Genomic DNA, 15,937 nt, shown 5'->3' on the forward strand with positions numbered 1-15,937 from the left:
TGCCAATCCATCATGGCTGACTTTTTATCTCTCTAAAAACAATTTACTTGCCTTTTCCGCATAAACTTAGACATCTTGACTAATCAAGAACCTCTCAACCTGATAAATGTACCCAATAACATGGCCTCCAGAGCTGTCTGTGTCAATGAATTCCACAGGTTCACCACCCTACGGCTACAGAGATTCCTCCTCATCTATTCTAAAGGAATATCCTTCTCTTCTGAGGCTGTCCACTCTGGCCCTAGAAACCCTGACTGTAGGAAACATCCTGTTCATATCCACTCTAATTAGGCTGTTCAATAATAGGTTTCAGTGAGATCCTCCTTGTTTCTTTAAACTTCAGTGAGTACAGGCTCAGAGTCATCAAAAGCTAACATTAATTTCTGGAATCATTCTCATGATCCTCTCCAAAGTCAGCACCTCCTCTCTTAGATAAGGGCCCCAACCTGCTCACAATACTCCAAGTGTGGTCTGATCAATGCCTTATGAGGCCCCAGCATTACAACCTTGCTTTTATATTCTAGTCTTCTCAAAATGAATGCTAACATTGTATTTGCCTTCCCAACCAACGTTGAGATATTCTGCTCTACCTTGTACAGAAGTGCTCTTTACTTAAAGTGAGGTTGCTTAGAATGTTCCACACAACGGTTCTGAAGTACAGAGGGACATTGGTGTCCAAGTCTGCCGTTCACTGGAAAGTAGCTGCACAATTGGATGAGGTAGTAAAGTTGCATACTCATCTTTACGGTAGGGCTGTTGAGTAGGAGAATAAGGAAGTGGTGTAACAGCTATATGAAACATTGTTCAAACCATACAGAAAGCAATTCTGATTGCCCTCATTATAGAAAGGAAGTGGAGTGTGTACAGAAGAATTTCACAGGGATGCTGGCTGGGCTTGCCCAGGTACATTCTCTAAAATTTATTCATCTTATGTTCCTCTGGTAGGACTATCTACCTTAAGAAGTCCATCCTTCTATGCCCACACTAAGGCAGTCCAAGTTAATATTGGGGAGGTTGATATTTCTACTGGCTTTGTTTCTCTGTGAGATTTACCCTCATGTTCTCTATCTGCTGTTGACTATTAGAATTTTAGTACATTTTCTCATTGCAAATGTCTGCTTCCATGAGCTGCCTCTGAGATACAAGAGGTAGTGCAGATGTTGGATATCTAGAGCAAGTCGCACAATGTCAAACAGCTCAAAACATTGATTGTTTATTCCCATTCACAGATGCTACCTGACCTGCTGAGCTCATACGGCACGTTGTCTGTTTTGCTTCCTCTGGGATAACCTGCAGTTATCCTCTGTTAGGGTACATCCTCTGTTGTGCAATCCCTGTCCTTCCTGAAGGTTCATTCCCCTGCAATGTTGAGCTGTCAGTACTGCATTCCTTAAACTACATCACTGTTGTACTAACAATATCATGTACCTCAATGCCCTACTTTCATCTGCTTACTTGTCAGGCTCCTTTCATTCAATTTAAACTTGTACTCCTTTCAAATGGTAATGCCCATGTCTGCTCCACCTTCTGAACAGACTTGCATTTGTTTCTGTATTGGGCTGCACATCCACCCAATGCATATTTGCTCTGTGTCACATTCCTCTGTGAAACTGATTTCAAACCTCCAGCGGCAATGTTTCCTGGAAGCATGTTGGACCCATTCCAGTCAGGTGAAATATATGCAGTTAGTTCTAATTAATCCCCGACTGTTGCTAACCTGAAGAAAAGTGGTTTAGCAGGTTCTATGTATCCGATTGACTCAGCTGACAGAATTTAGACCATAAGACTTTAGACATAGGAGCAGTTTAGGCCATATGGCCCATCAAGTCTGCTCCACTATTCTTTCATGGCTGAATTATTATCTCTCTCAACCCCATTCTCCTGTCTTCTCCCCGTAAACTTTGACACACTGACTGATCAATAATTTTCTTCACACACGGAAACAGTCGGTCTATTTGCTACTGCAGGAGATTGAGCAGCTTATAGTTTAGTGCCGTGGTGAAAGGTCTTTGACCAAAAACACGAGCAACACACAAAATACTATGGAAACTCAGCAAGTCAGGCAGCATCTATGGAGGGGAATAAACAGTCACCATTTCAGACCAAGACCCAACATCAGGACTGGAAAGGAAGGGGGCAGAACACAGAACAAGAAGGTGGGGGAAGTGGATGGAGTACAAAATGCAGGTAATAGGTGAGATCAGGTGAAGGGGAAGGTGGTGGGTGGGGGAAGAGGATGACAACAGAAACTGGGAGCTGATAGGTGAGGGGGAAGTGGGTAGGGGTGAGAGGATTAAGTGAGACACTGGGAGGTGATAGGTGAGACAAGGTGAGGGGGAAGGTGGGTGGGTGAGTGGGGAGAAGGGATGAAGTGAGAAGCTGAGAGCTGATAAGTGAGACCAGGTGAGGGGAAGGTGGGTGAGTGGGGGAGAGAACGAAGTGAGAAGCTGGGAGGTGATAAATAAGACCAGGGGAGTGGGTGGGGGTGAAGGTATGATATGAGTGCTGGGACGGGATAGGCGGAAGAGGTAAAGGACTGAAGAAAAAGGTATCTAATAGGAGAGGACTGTGGACCATGGATGAAAGGAAGGAGGCAGGGAATCTCTTGTGTTATAGGAAAGAAACAAGCTTTAGAGAGGTTCAAAAGAGATTTACAAGAATGCTGCTTGGATTAAAGAGTATGTCTAATGAGGAAAGATTAAGCAGGCTAGGGCTGTTCTTTTTGGAGCAAAGAAGGATGAGATGTGAATTTATAGGGACGTAAAAGATATATGCCTGATGGGAGATTTTAATTTCCCAAATATTGATTGGAATTTCCCTAGAACATGGGGTTTAGATGGGGTGGAGTTTGTTAGGTGTGTTCAGGAAGATTTCTTGACACAATATGTAGATAAACCTACAAGAGGAGAGGCTGTACTTGAATTGGTATTGGGAAATGAACCTGGTCAGGTGTCAGATCTCTCAGTGGGAGAGCATTTTGGAGATAGTGATCATAATTCTGTCTCCTTTACAATAGCATTGAAGAGAGATAGGAACAAACAAGTTAGAAAAGCGTTTAATTGGAGTAAGGGAAACTATGAGGCTATCAGGCGGAAACTGGAGGTTTAAATTGGAAACAAATTTTCTCAGGGAGAAGTACGGAAGAAATGTGGCGAATATTCAGGGGATAATTGTGTGGAGTTCTGCATTGGTACATTCTAATGAGACAGGGAAGTTATGGTAGGGTACAGGAGCTGTGGTGTACAAAGGCTGTAGTAAGTTTAGTCAAGAAGAAAAAAGCTTAGAAAAGGTTCAGAGAGCGAGGTAATGTTAAAGATCTGGAAGATTATAAGGCTAATAGGAAGGAGCTTAAGAAGGAAATTAGGAGAGCCAGAAGGAGCCATGAGAAGGCCTTGGTGGGCCGGATTAAGGAAAATCCCAAGGCATTCTACAAGTACGTGAAGAGCAGGAGGATAAGATGTGAAAGAATAGGACCTATCAAGTGTGACAGTGGGAAAGTGTGTATGGAACCGGCGGAAGTAGCAGAGGTATTTAATGAATACCTCAGTATTCAGTGTGGAAAAGGATCTTGGTGATTGTTGTGCAGACTGAAAAGCCTGAGCATGTAGATATTAAGAAAGAGGATGTGCTGATGCTTTTGGAAAGCATCAAGTTGGATAAGTCGCCGGGGCCAGACGAGATGTACCCCAGGCTGCTGTGGGAGGCAAGGGAGGAGATTGTTGAGCCTCTGGCGATGATCTTTGTACAATCAATGGGGACGGGAGAGGTTCTGGAGGATTGGAGGTTTGTGGATGTTGTTCCTTTATTCAAGAAAGGGAGCAGGGATAGCCCAGGAAATTATAGGTCAGTGAGTCTTACTTCAGTGGTTGGTAAATTGATGGAGAAGATCCTGAGAGGCAGAATTTATGAACATTTGGAGAGGTATAATATGATTAGGAGTAGACAGCATGGCTTTGTCAAGGGCAGGTCATGCCTTACGAGCCTGATTGAATTTTTCGAGGTTGTGACTAAAGACATTGATGAAGGAAGAGCAGTAGATGTAGTGTATATGGATTTCAGCGTGGCATTTGATAAGGTACCCTATGCAAGGCTTATTGAGAAAGTAAGGAGGCATGGGATCCAAGGGGACTTTGCTTTGTGGATCCAGAACTGACTTGCCCACAGAAGGCAAAGAGTGGTTGTAGACGGGTCATATTCTGCCTGGAGGTTGGTCACCAGTGGGGTGCCTCAGGGATCTGTTCTGGGACCCTTACTCTTTGAGATTTTTATAAATGAGCTAGATAAGGAAGTGGAGGGATGAATTAGTAAGTTTGCTGATGACACAAAGGTTGGAGGTGTTGTGGATAGTGTGGAGGGCAGTCAGAGGTTACAGCGGGACATGGATAGGATGTAAAACTGGGCTGAGAAGTGGCAGATAGAGTTCAACCCGGATAAGTGTGAAGTGGTTCATTTTGGTAGGTCAAATATGATGGCAGAATACAGTATTAATGGCAAGACTCTTGATAGTGTGGAACATCAGAGGGATCTTGGGGTCTGAGTCCATAGGATGCTCAAAGCAGCTCGCAGGTTGACTCTGTGGTTAAGAAGGCGTACGGTGTATTGGCCTTCATCAATCATGGAATTGAATTTAGGAGCCGAGAGGTGATGTTGCAGCTATATAGGACCCTGGTCAGACCCCACTTGGAGTACTGTACTCAGTTCTGGTCACCTCACTACAGGAATGATGTGGAAGCCATAGAAAGGGTGCAGAGGAGATTTACGAGGATGTTGCCTGGTTTGGGGAGCATGCCTTATACGAATAGGTTGAATGAACTCGTCCTTTTCTCCCTGGAGCGATGGAGAATGAGAGGTGACCTGATAGAGGTGTATAAGATGATGAGGGGCATTGATCGTGTGGATAGTCGGAGGCTTTTTCCCAGGGCTGAAATGGTTGCCACAAGAGGACACAGGTTTAAGGTGCTGGGGAGTAGGTACAGAGGAGATGTCAGAGGTAAGTTTTTTACTCAGAGAGTGGTGAGTGCAAGGAATGGGCTGCTGTCAACTGTGGTGGAGAAGGATATTTTAGGGTCTTTTAAGAGACTTTTAGATAGGTACATGGGATTTAGCAAAATAGAGGGCTATGGGTAAGCCTAGTAATTTCTAAGGTAGGGACATGTTTGGCACAAATTTGAGGGCCGAAGGGCCTAATTATTATACTGTAGTTTCTCTATGTTAAGGAATGGCTAACACAAGGGGGCATAATTTTAAGGTGATCAGAGGATAGTATAGGGAGGATCTCAAAGGTAGGTGTTTACACAGAGTGGTGGTGCATGGAATACCCTGCTAGGGGTAGAGGTAGAGGCAGATATGTACATTAGGGAGATTTAAGAGACTCTTAAGCACAAGGATGAAAGAAAAGTAGAGGGCTATGTGGGAGGGAAGGGTTACATTGATCTTAGAGTTGTTTAAAGGTCAGCACAACATCATGGGCCGAAGGGCCTATACTGTGTCATCCTATTCTATGTTCTATGAACCAAGGGAGATAATGGGCAGATGAGGAGAAGAGAAGTGGTGAGAGGGTATCCAGAATGGGGAATGGAAAAAGAGATAAGGAGGCTGGGGGGAACATTACTGGCTGTTGGAGAAACGGATGTTCAGTCCAGCAGGATGAAAGCTACCCAGATGGAATATGTTTCTCCAACCCTCATTTTGGCTGTAGAAAAGACCGTGGACAGATATGTTGGAATTGGATGACTGAGCACAGGTACCTGGGGTCCTCCCAACCTGGGAGGCTTAAAGTGAAGCTAGAAGCCACCTGGCACAAAATGACAGTGGAGACGTTTCTTTAATCAAACACAAATACCTTGGATCCTCGCTGGGACCTAAAATGCTAACCCTGTTTCTCTCTCTACAGATTCTGCCTGACCTGCTGAGTATTTCCAGAACCCATGTCAGAGGCAGCTCAGTTCAGCTACAATGAAGGAGAATAATGATCCAACAACTCCACCATTGACGGTCTCAAGCCCGGCTGTGAAAGGAGTAGGATTGAGCATGGGGCTAGCAACCCCATTCTATAAAAACCCGGAACTACAGAAATGGCAACAGAAGCTACAAGGACTTCATCCCAAGGAGAGGAAGGACCTTTGCCAAGAAGCTGTATGAAGTCGGTGGTGAAAGTGGAGGCCACAGGACTGATTGACCTTCAGCCAAGGACCGAGGACTCTGGCGAATTGCTGTTGGCCTATGTCTCAGTAGCAGTGATAGGTTGAAGAAGGAGGATGATCTCAAGGAGTGCAGGAAAGGTTCACTGCAGGTTTTGGGATAAGGGAGTTCAGTGGGATAGTCATCTTTAAGGAGTGGTGTCTCAGAAAGGTGGCATCCATTATTAAGACCCCTAACATCCAAGTCATGCCCTCTTCTCAATGCTACCTTCAGTGAGGAGGTACAGAAGCTGAAGGCATACACTCAGCAATTTAGGAACAGCTTCTTCCCCTCTGCCATCTGACTTCTGAATGGACATTGAACACTACCTCACTTTTTATATACGTTTGTATATATTATTTCTGTTTTTGGACTATTTTTAATTTAATATACATGATTTACTTCTTTCTATATTATTATGTATTGCATTGTACTGTTGCCGCTAAGTTTACAAATTTCATGACATATGCCGGTGATATTAAACCTGATTCTGACCCTTGTAATTTCTTTTGTCACCAGACCTGAACTCCTTTGATCTGGCTGTCAGCAGATTGTGGGTCTCATTGTTGATCCAGGGCTTCTGATCAGGGAAGACTGAATGTTTTTGTGGGAATAAATTCCGTTACAATCATGGTATACTCATTCAGATCCACAGCTGAGTCCTCCAACACAGCCTAGTCCATTGACTCGAAGCAATACTGTAGCCACTTCTGTGACCATCCCTTAGCCAAGGCAAAGACCTTTGAATATTGATCATCAGGTAGCATTTTCAGCCGAGAATTCACCATTCACTGCCAGCTTTCAAAGCCAATTAACTCCCATGAAACCGTAACACGTCAGGAATAGTCTCCCTCATTCCTTTACACTGAAAACCCTTCCCTTGCTCTGTGACTGGGTGTGACCTCACTGACAGGATACATATTACCCTGGGTGTACAGCCTCTGCAGGCTCTAGCTTATGCTGCCCAGGATTTTATCTCACCACACACAGGCATTTGTCCTGCCGAGCAGGGTTCAAGCTCAAATCTTGAGAGGTGAAGAACTAAAAGTGGATTTGGAATTGTTTTATAATTGTCCTGTGCACTGAGATACAGTGAAGAGCTTGTCTTGCTTATTGTTTCCATAGTTCAGATCATTACTCAGTGCTTCAAGGTAAAACAATAGCGAATCTTAAACACAAGAGATTGTGCAGATGCTGGAAATCCAAAGTATCACACACAAGATGCTGGAGGAACTCAGCAGGTCAGGCAGCATTATGGAGAGGAATAAACAGTCAATGTTTTGAGCTGAGACTCTTCTTCAACTGGCAAGGAAGGGGGACGATGCCAGAATAAAAAGGTGGGTAAAGGGGAAGGAGGATAGCTAGAAGGTGACAGGGGAGGCCAGGTGGGTGGGAAAGGTAAAGGGCTGGACAAAAATAATCTGATATGAGAGGAGAGTGGACCATGGGAGAATGGGAAGGAGGAGGGGATCCAGGGGAGGTGATAGGCAGTTGAGAAGAGGTGTGAGTGGGGGAATAAAAGAAGAGGGCAGTGGGAGGCAATACAGACTATAGAGAGAGTACAATGCAGGCAGATAACAATGAGCAAGGTCATAACGAGGTAAATTGTGAAGTAAAGTGTCTACATATACATGGTCTTAGATCTAAGGTGTCCTTGAGTCCAGTTTGGGGGAGAAGAATGAATGTCCAGGGTGGGAGAGAACTTTGATCATGTGATGAACTGGCCTAGTCAATGCAATGGGTTACTTCCTCCCTGAGTTCCATTGTCACCATCCTCCTGGGTGGTTCCTGCCAATCTACTGTACTCAGTTTCTTGTTGTTTTACATCAGGATGAGGAATGCGAGGTCATCCATCTTGAAAGGAGAACATGGAAGCTCAGATAATTATTTAAATTGTGGAAGATTGCAGTGAGCTGCCGTGCAGAGGAACTTGGGAGTGCTGAGGCTTGGCCGGCAGGTGCAACCGGTTATCATGAAGGCAAATGGAACGATGGCCTTCGTGGCTCGAGGGATTGAATTTAAAAGCATGGGGTTAGTTTTTTGAGATGCAGCATGGTAGCAGGCCCTTCAGGCTCAGTGAACCTGTGACACCTGTGTGATCAATGATCATACTAAGTTGTACATCTTTGGAATGTGGGAGGACACTGGAGCACCTGGAGGCAACCTGGCAGCCACAGGGAGAACGTACAGACACCTCACAGCGGCAGGAAGGGAACATGGGTCAGTGGTGCTGTGGAAGTGTTACACTGCCGTGCTGCAGGAAAGTACAGCAGGTCCAGGTATGACCTCCGGAAAGCCATCTCACGTGCAAAGAAACAATTCTGGACCAAATGTGAATCACAGAAGGATGCTAAACAGCTGTGGCAGGGCTTGAATGCAATTACCTCCTACAAAGTAAAACCATGCAACATACTGTAGGTGACAACAAGGTTTCATTCCCAAATGAGCTCAATGTCTTTTTTGCTCGCTTTGACCAACAGAGCACCTTTACAATCCTTCACAGCCCCCGACAGCCTGGTTGGTAGAGGACGTGGGGTGGCTCTGTTGGTATAAAGTGAAATCAAATCCATATAAAGAATTGGCATAGGATCAGATAATGTAGAACCCTTGTGGGTAGAGTTTAGGATTTGCAAGTGTCTAAAGACTCTGATGGGAGTTATATACAGACCTCCGAATAGTAGCCAAGATGTGAACCACAAATTACAACAGCAGAAAGAAAAAGCACGTCCAAAGGGTAACGTTACAACGATCATGGAGATTTTCAATATGCAGCTAGATTGGGAAATGGGATTGGTGCTTGATCCTAAAAGAGGGAATTTGTAGAATGCCTACTAGATGGTTTTTTAAAGCAATTTGTGGTTGATCCCACTAGGGGAAAGGCAATTCTGGAGTCGGTGTTATGCATTGACCCAGATTTTAAAAGGAAGCTTAAGGTAAAGGAACTCTTAGGAAAAAGTGATCATAATATGTTAGAATTCACCCTGCAGTTTGAGAAGGATAAGTTAAAGTTGGATTATGTATTGCAGTGGAGTTAAGGGAAATACAGAGGCATGAGAGAGGAGCTGGCCAATACCGATTGGCAGAGGAGTTGGAGTTTCCAGGGAAATTTGAAAGGCACAGGATCAGTTCATTACAAAGACGAAGTGAGGATGAGGCAACCATGGCTGACAAAGGAAGTCAAAGACAGTGTAAAAGCAAAAGGGAGGGCACAGAATATGACAAAGATTAGTGAGAAGTTAGAGGATTGGGAAGCTTTTAAAAACCAACAAAAGGCAACTAAAAATCACCAAGGAGAGAATTTTTTTTAGATATAAAAAGAGTCAAATAGAGGCAATAGTATCAGACCACTGGAAGAGTTAGTAATAGGAAACAAGGAAATGGTGGATTTTTTGTTAGCATTCTCTGTGGAAGGCACTTGCAGCGTGCCAGGAATTTGAGAGTGTCAGGAGCAGAAGTGAGTGTTGTTGCTATTGCTAGGGGGAAGGCGCTTGGAATGCTGCAAGGTCTGAAGGCAGATTAGTCACCTGGACCAGATGGAGTACACCCTGGGGTTCTGAAAGGGGTGACTGAAGAGATTGTGGAAGCATTAGTAATAATCTTTCAAGAATTACTTGATTCTGAAATGGTTCCGGAAGACTGGAAAATTGCAAATGTCACTCTTTAAGAAGGGAGGGGGACAAAAGACAGGAAATTACAGGCTAGTTGAACTGACTTCAGTGCTGGGCACGATGTTACAGCCCATTATTAAGGATGAGATTTCAAGGTACTTGTAGGCACATGAGAAAATAGGCTAAAGTCAACATGATTTCCCATAAGAGAAATCTAGCCTGACATACCTGTTGGAATTGCTCAAGGAAATAACAGGCAGGATAGATAAGGAAGAGTCAGTGGCTGCTGTTTACTTGGATGTTCAGAAGGCCTTTGACATGGTATCACACATAAGGCTACTAAACAGCAGCTCATGGTATTACAGGAAAGATACTAACATGGGCGGAAGATTAACTGACTAGCAGGAGAGAAAGAGTGGGAATAAAGGGGGCCCATTCTGGTTGGATGCCAGTGACTAGTGGCGTTCCACAGGGGTCAGAAATCTGCAGGGGTGGGAACATTTCTCTTACTGCTTTATGTCAGTGATTTGGAAAATGGAATTGATGGCATTGTGGCCAAGATTGCAGATGGTATGAAGATAGGTGGGAAGGTGGGTGCAGGTACTGTTGAAGAAGCATGGCATCTGCAGAAGGCCTTAGAAAGACTATAATAATCAGCAAGAAAGTGGCAGATGGAATACAGTGTAGATAAGTGTACGGTTATGCACCGACTGCTGCAGACACTTGTCCCAAAAGGCTCTTCTGAACTCATCTTCCAAAGGGGTCTCTCAGGGTACTAACTGTAGCCTCCAGTTATCTGTCATTCCTATAGTGGCAATTAGCACTTTGATACCAAGGAATATGCTTTTTTTCAAATCTTTTCATTATTATTATTCTTCAGAAATAGTACAAGTACTTCGAAGTAACGACACTTACAAAAAAAAAGAAATTACCTTAAAGACTGAAAATTTTTGTGAATAAAAAAAACCCTACTAAGCAAGAAAAGTGAGGAATAAAAGAAACCCATTAGGTGTTCAACCCCGGAGCCATGCGTCATACAAAAAGCTTCTAAAGATAAACATCAAACCGCCAATAAGAAAAAAAGATATATAAAAAAAAATTTACATTTAGATTGTGGAGGAAATCTATCAATTAACTGAAATGATAATTACGAGCAAATGAGCCCCACCTTTCTCAAAATCAAATAAAGATTCAACGGTTCGACTTCTAATTTTCTCCAAGCTAATACACGGCATCACTTGAGAGAACCATTGTGACGCAGTAGGAGCTGATATATCCTTCCATTTCAACAAGATGGCCCTCCTAGTTATCAATGTAACGAACACAATAACATGTTGGTCAGACACAGAAATATCATGGATATTTTGAGGAATTATTCCAAAAACCACAGTCAATTTATTAGGTTGTAAATTGATTCTGAGTGCTTTAGAAATTGTCAAAAAGACTGACTTCCCAAACTGCTTTAATATAGAACATGACCAGAACATACATGTCAGTGTAGTTATCTCAGTTTTACATCTATTACAATACTTGTCAACATTGGGAAATATTTTAGAAATGTCTATCCTTCGTCAAATGGTAATGATGTACAATTTTAAATTGAATCAGTGAATGACAAGGAATATGTTTCAGAAGTGCTCACCTCACTGCAGGGAAATTATTGCTGGTGTTTTCAAGCGATTGGGACTGAAACTTTGAAGAGCTCTCGCTGATAATAAGCAGAAGGAGTGACTGTCGCTTTTCAACACCCTATTTTCATTTCATGAAGCTATGGTTTCAGTTTGAACCTCGGAGCCTGCCACAGCTGCTCCCACTTCTCAATTCTATGATTAGTCAAATATTACCCAATATTCTTCCTGTTAAGTAATTGTCAATTCTCTAAAAACATACCCTGTGTGACTGTTCAGCCTAAAAAGTGTCCAGTCCTCTGTGTGGGGTACCTGTTTTCAACTTTTATCACTACCTGTTGCTGATTGGCTTCCTTTCCCCTTTTTTGTTGATTTAATTTCTGATCTTGGGGCAAGAGATCAACCCTACCCTCCGTTACTGTCTGAGGGTGTTATTCCTGAAAGAGACTGAACCTGGTGACAAGCCCCTCCAGCCAGAATGAGTTCTGATGTTGAGGAGGAGAGGGAGGGAACTTACTGAAGGGAGCATGGAGGTTCACGATGTAATGCTGAGCAGTCGGGACTTTGAATTCTGCGATCCGAGTTTGAAACTCGGTGGAGTCATGATGTTTGGTGATTTGCCTGTGGGCAAACTGAGGGCCTACAAGTTGATAATGCCAGGCTTTCCGGCAGAGAGGAGATGAAACTCTTTTGTTAACATTGACGAATTATCTCGGCCAGCCTTTGCTTTCCAGTAGGATTCAGCCATGCTGTTGGTGAGTGCACTTGGAGGAGGACAGAGGCAGCCTGTTCCTTTGGTCACAGAGCAGAGGGCAGAGTTGGAAATCTAAGCAGAGAGAATGAAGAGTGAGGGGGAGGAAAAGCTTTTCAAGCACCTTGTGTGGTCTAAACCTGGACTGCCCTGTTGTTCTGTGGTGGATGTGGTTCCCGTTGTGATTCTCTAGAGGGAATCAGGCTATGTAATGGGGAGGAAGCATCTGCAGTGGTTTTGCTGAGCGTTTCATGGTAACTTTCAGCCAGCAGGCGTGAATCACGGATTCAGTGGCTGAAGCAGAGAAACCAGGTGATGCATCATCAATAACTCTCTCTGAGATGTAAAGGCAAGATATCGGCTTTTATTGACTGGAAGAAGGAACAAGCAGTGGTTGACCACCATACTGCATCCTGGAGACTGAAAGGCCGGGCTCAGGCCTTGATCGCCTTTATACCGGGGTCTGTGGGAGGAGCCACAGGAGCAGTCAGCAGAGGGCCGTGTCCAGACAGGTATATGTAGTTCACCACACCAGGGAAAGTAGAGAGTGGCTCTTACAACATCCTGCTGTTTACAGCCTTAAGGGGTTTTCCTTCATTGCTGGGCTTCTCATGGTGTTTACTGTAGGAGAGTGAATAATTACAGATTGCCCAATTTAGAACAAGCTTAGCCCACTGTTATTTGATTTCTTCTTCTTCTTCTTCTGCCCTTTACCTCTTCCACCTACCCCTCCCAGATTCATCGCCCTCCCTTACCCACCCACCTTCCCCCTGACCTGGTCTCACCTGTCAGCTTGTACTCCTTCTCCTTCAACCATCTTCTTACTCTGGCTTCTTCCCTTTTCCTTTCAAGTCCTGAAGAAGAGTCTTGACCCAAAACCTCAACTGTTTATTAATTTCCTTAGATGCTGCCTGACCTGCTGAGTTCCTCCAGCATTTTGTGTGTGGCTCTGGTTTTCCAGCATCTGCAGAATTCTAAACACTATAAAGTCTGCAGATCCTTGAAATCCCCTCCTCCTTGCCCTTCTCCCATGGTCCATACTCCTCCCCTATCAGATTCCTTCCTCTCGAGCCCTTCACCTTCCTCACCCACCTGGTTTAACCTAACCTATCAAGCTACCCTCCTTCCCTTCCCCTCACCTTTTTATTCTGGCTTCTCCTCCCTTCCTCTCAATTCCCAAAGAAGGATCCGGAAACTCGACTGTTTATTCATTTCCACAGATGCTGCTTGATCTGCTGAGTTCCTCCAGCATCTTGTGTGTGTTGCTTTGGAGTTCCAGCATCTGCAGAATTTCTTGTGTTTAATAGCAGGAGGACTGAGTTCAAGAGCCACAAGATAACGCTGCAGCTCTCTCAAACCACCCTTGGAGCACAATTGTAGTGGCCTCATTATAGGAAGGATATGGAAGCTTTAGAGAGGGTGCAGAGGAGATTTACCAGGATGCTGTCTGGATTGTAGAGCATGTCTTCTGAGAAAAGGTTGAGCAACTGAGGGTTTTCTCCTTGGAGTGGCAGAGGATCAGAGGGTACTTGATAAGGTAAAGATTCTGAAAGACATACAAAGAATAAACAGCCAGTGCCTCCCCAAGGCCCAGTGAACAGCCAGTGTCTCTTCAAGCCCCAGTGAACAGCCACTGCCTCCTCAAGGTCCAGTGAACTGCTAGTGCCTCCCTAAGACCCAGTGAACAGCCAGTGCCTCCCTGACCCCAGTGAATGTAAGAAAAATGCAGGACTCGGCCATGCAAGGGGAAGGGTTAGATTGATTGTGGAGTAGGCCTGCACAACATTGTGGGCTGAAGGGCCTGTGCTATGATGCTCTATGCCAACACTCCCCCGACCAGCCTGACTTCCTCAGCTGCCCCCTGGACTGGCAGCCAGAAAAGGAATTTACAATTCTCATCCACGTTTGCCAATCCTCCCTCAGCTTGACTGCTCCATCTCCCCATCCATCCTTACACCTGATCTCCCCCGCATGGAGCTCACACTGACACATCGCTGCGTCCTGGATGTCTTACAGTGGGAAAACATTTGTTACTGTAACCGCCCAGGAGCGAAGAGCCAGGAAAAGCAGTCAGCATATGCTGTGGTTCCATGGTGTAATGGTGAGCACTCTGGACTTTGAATCCAGCGATCCGAGTTCAAATCTCGGTGGAACCTATTTGCTGTCGAGTGCTGTGCTGCCCTTGCTCACCTCACCTGCCTTTTGATGACAGAAAGCATACACCTGAGCTTTCCCTGCAATTCATTTCATTCCAGTTCTCTGTCCAAGTCCGTGGCTTTGAGATTAGACCTACTTGGCTGAGGTCATTCACTGATGGGCTGGAATTACTTTGCTCCCAGAGACGGGCCCCTCCAGCCGGAATGGGAGGTTCTGATGGCAGGGAGATGGAGGGACATTGACTGACGGTCTAGTGAGCACACTCTAGTTTGAATCCAGTGGTCAGAGTTCAGATCTGACTGGAAGCTTAATGCAATTTATTGAGGTACAATATGGAATAGACCCTTCCACGCCAACTTTACCACAGAACAACTTACAATAACCAACTAATCTACCAACCAGTACATTTTTGGACTGTAGAAGGAAACCACATGGTGATGGGGAGAACATACAAACTCCTTACAGGCAGCAGTGTGAATTGAACCTGAGTCATTGTACTAACCACTACGCTACCGTGCTGGCCCCAAGTGAGGGCATGGATGTCTGAGCCTGCTGTCAGAGTTGTAAGTCTAGCTCCTTTGTCTTGATATTAATTAGTAACTGCAGCCAGTTATCTTCTCAGAAATCAGATCAGAGATAGCAGCTTATCTAGCAGAGATACAGGCCCTTCAGCCCATTGAATCCACCCTGATCACTGTACTAGCTTTATTTATGTAGTATCTATGGAACTAGAACTGAGGAAATTTCTGTGTATTGAATTTGTACAGCAGAGACACAAGCCCTTCAGCCCATCATATCCACCCAGACCACTCTACTAGCCCTACTAACAATGTAGTTATGGGGCTGGAGCTGAGAACATTTCTGTGCCTTGAACCTGTAATAATGTGCTTTAGCAACTCAATTGCCATTCTTCATTCTTCTGAAACACTGTGGAAGTCTCTGCCTCACTTCCCCTCAGGCAGTGCATTCCAGATTCCAGCATCCGCTGGGGAAAAGATCTTCTTACCCTGCTGAACCTCTTCTTCTTCACATTAAATTTCTGCCCTCTGCTCTGAGGAGAAATCCTTGTTATTTCTCCAACCTATGCCCAACAATTTTTTATTTAGAACTTGTGGGGACGTGCCTTACTCTGGTTGTCCGAAGTTGCTTCTGCTTGTGATTGGTTAGTTTAGAAACTGCAGCTGTTTACTGTTGGATAACTGCCTGGTGTCCAGTTTCAAATATTCCGGGTGGATAAAATAGCACGTGGAAGGGACTTGCTCTCGATTGGGAAGGTATGCTCTGCGTTCATTTTTAACTAAACATGTTTGTTGAATATTCAGCTTTGTAGTGTCTGTAACATGAATGTTTGGTTAAATTTTACTGTTTGTAAATAAATAAATTAGTATACCTATTCAAAATCAGTGCATTTCCTGTCTCGCTTGCCAGACCCACAAACGTTACACTTGATGCTGTGAACAGGGTTCTTGAGTAGAAACGTATTCCTTTAAGAGGTTATTTAAAAGAGAGGACACACCGTCTGGGAGATGTCCAGGTGGACAGATAATAGAGCAGGCTTTGGAAGACTCGCTAACTTACTGAAGGGTTATGGAATTCTGGTAGATGGTCAAATC

General features: G+C 44.4%; 1 non-coding gene across 1 annotated transcript; it reads left to right on the top strand.

Annotated features, from left to right (window-relative positions):
- The first annotated feature begins 14,251 nt into the window (after positions 1–14,251).
- On the top strand, positions 14,252–14,323 carry trnaq-uug (transfer RNA glutamine (anticodon UUG)). The gene has a single exon. It is a non-coding gene; the product is annotated as a tRNA-Gln (tRNA).
- The last annotated feature ends 1,614 nt before the right edge of the window (positions 14,324–15,937 follow it).

The sequence above is a fragment of the Hypanus sabinus genome, chromosome 7 (assembly GCF_030144855.1).
Source record: "Hypanus sabinus isolate sHypSab1 chromosome 7, sHypSab1.hap1, whole genome shotgun sequence".
Lineage (NCBI taxonomy): Eukaryota > Metazoa > Chordata > Chondrichthyes > Myliobatiformes > Dasyatidae > Hypanus > Hypanus sabinus.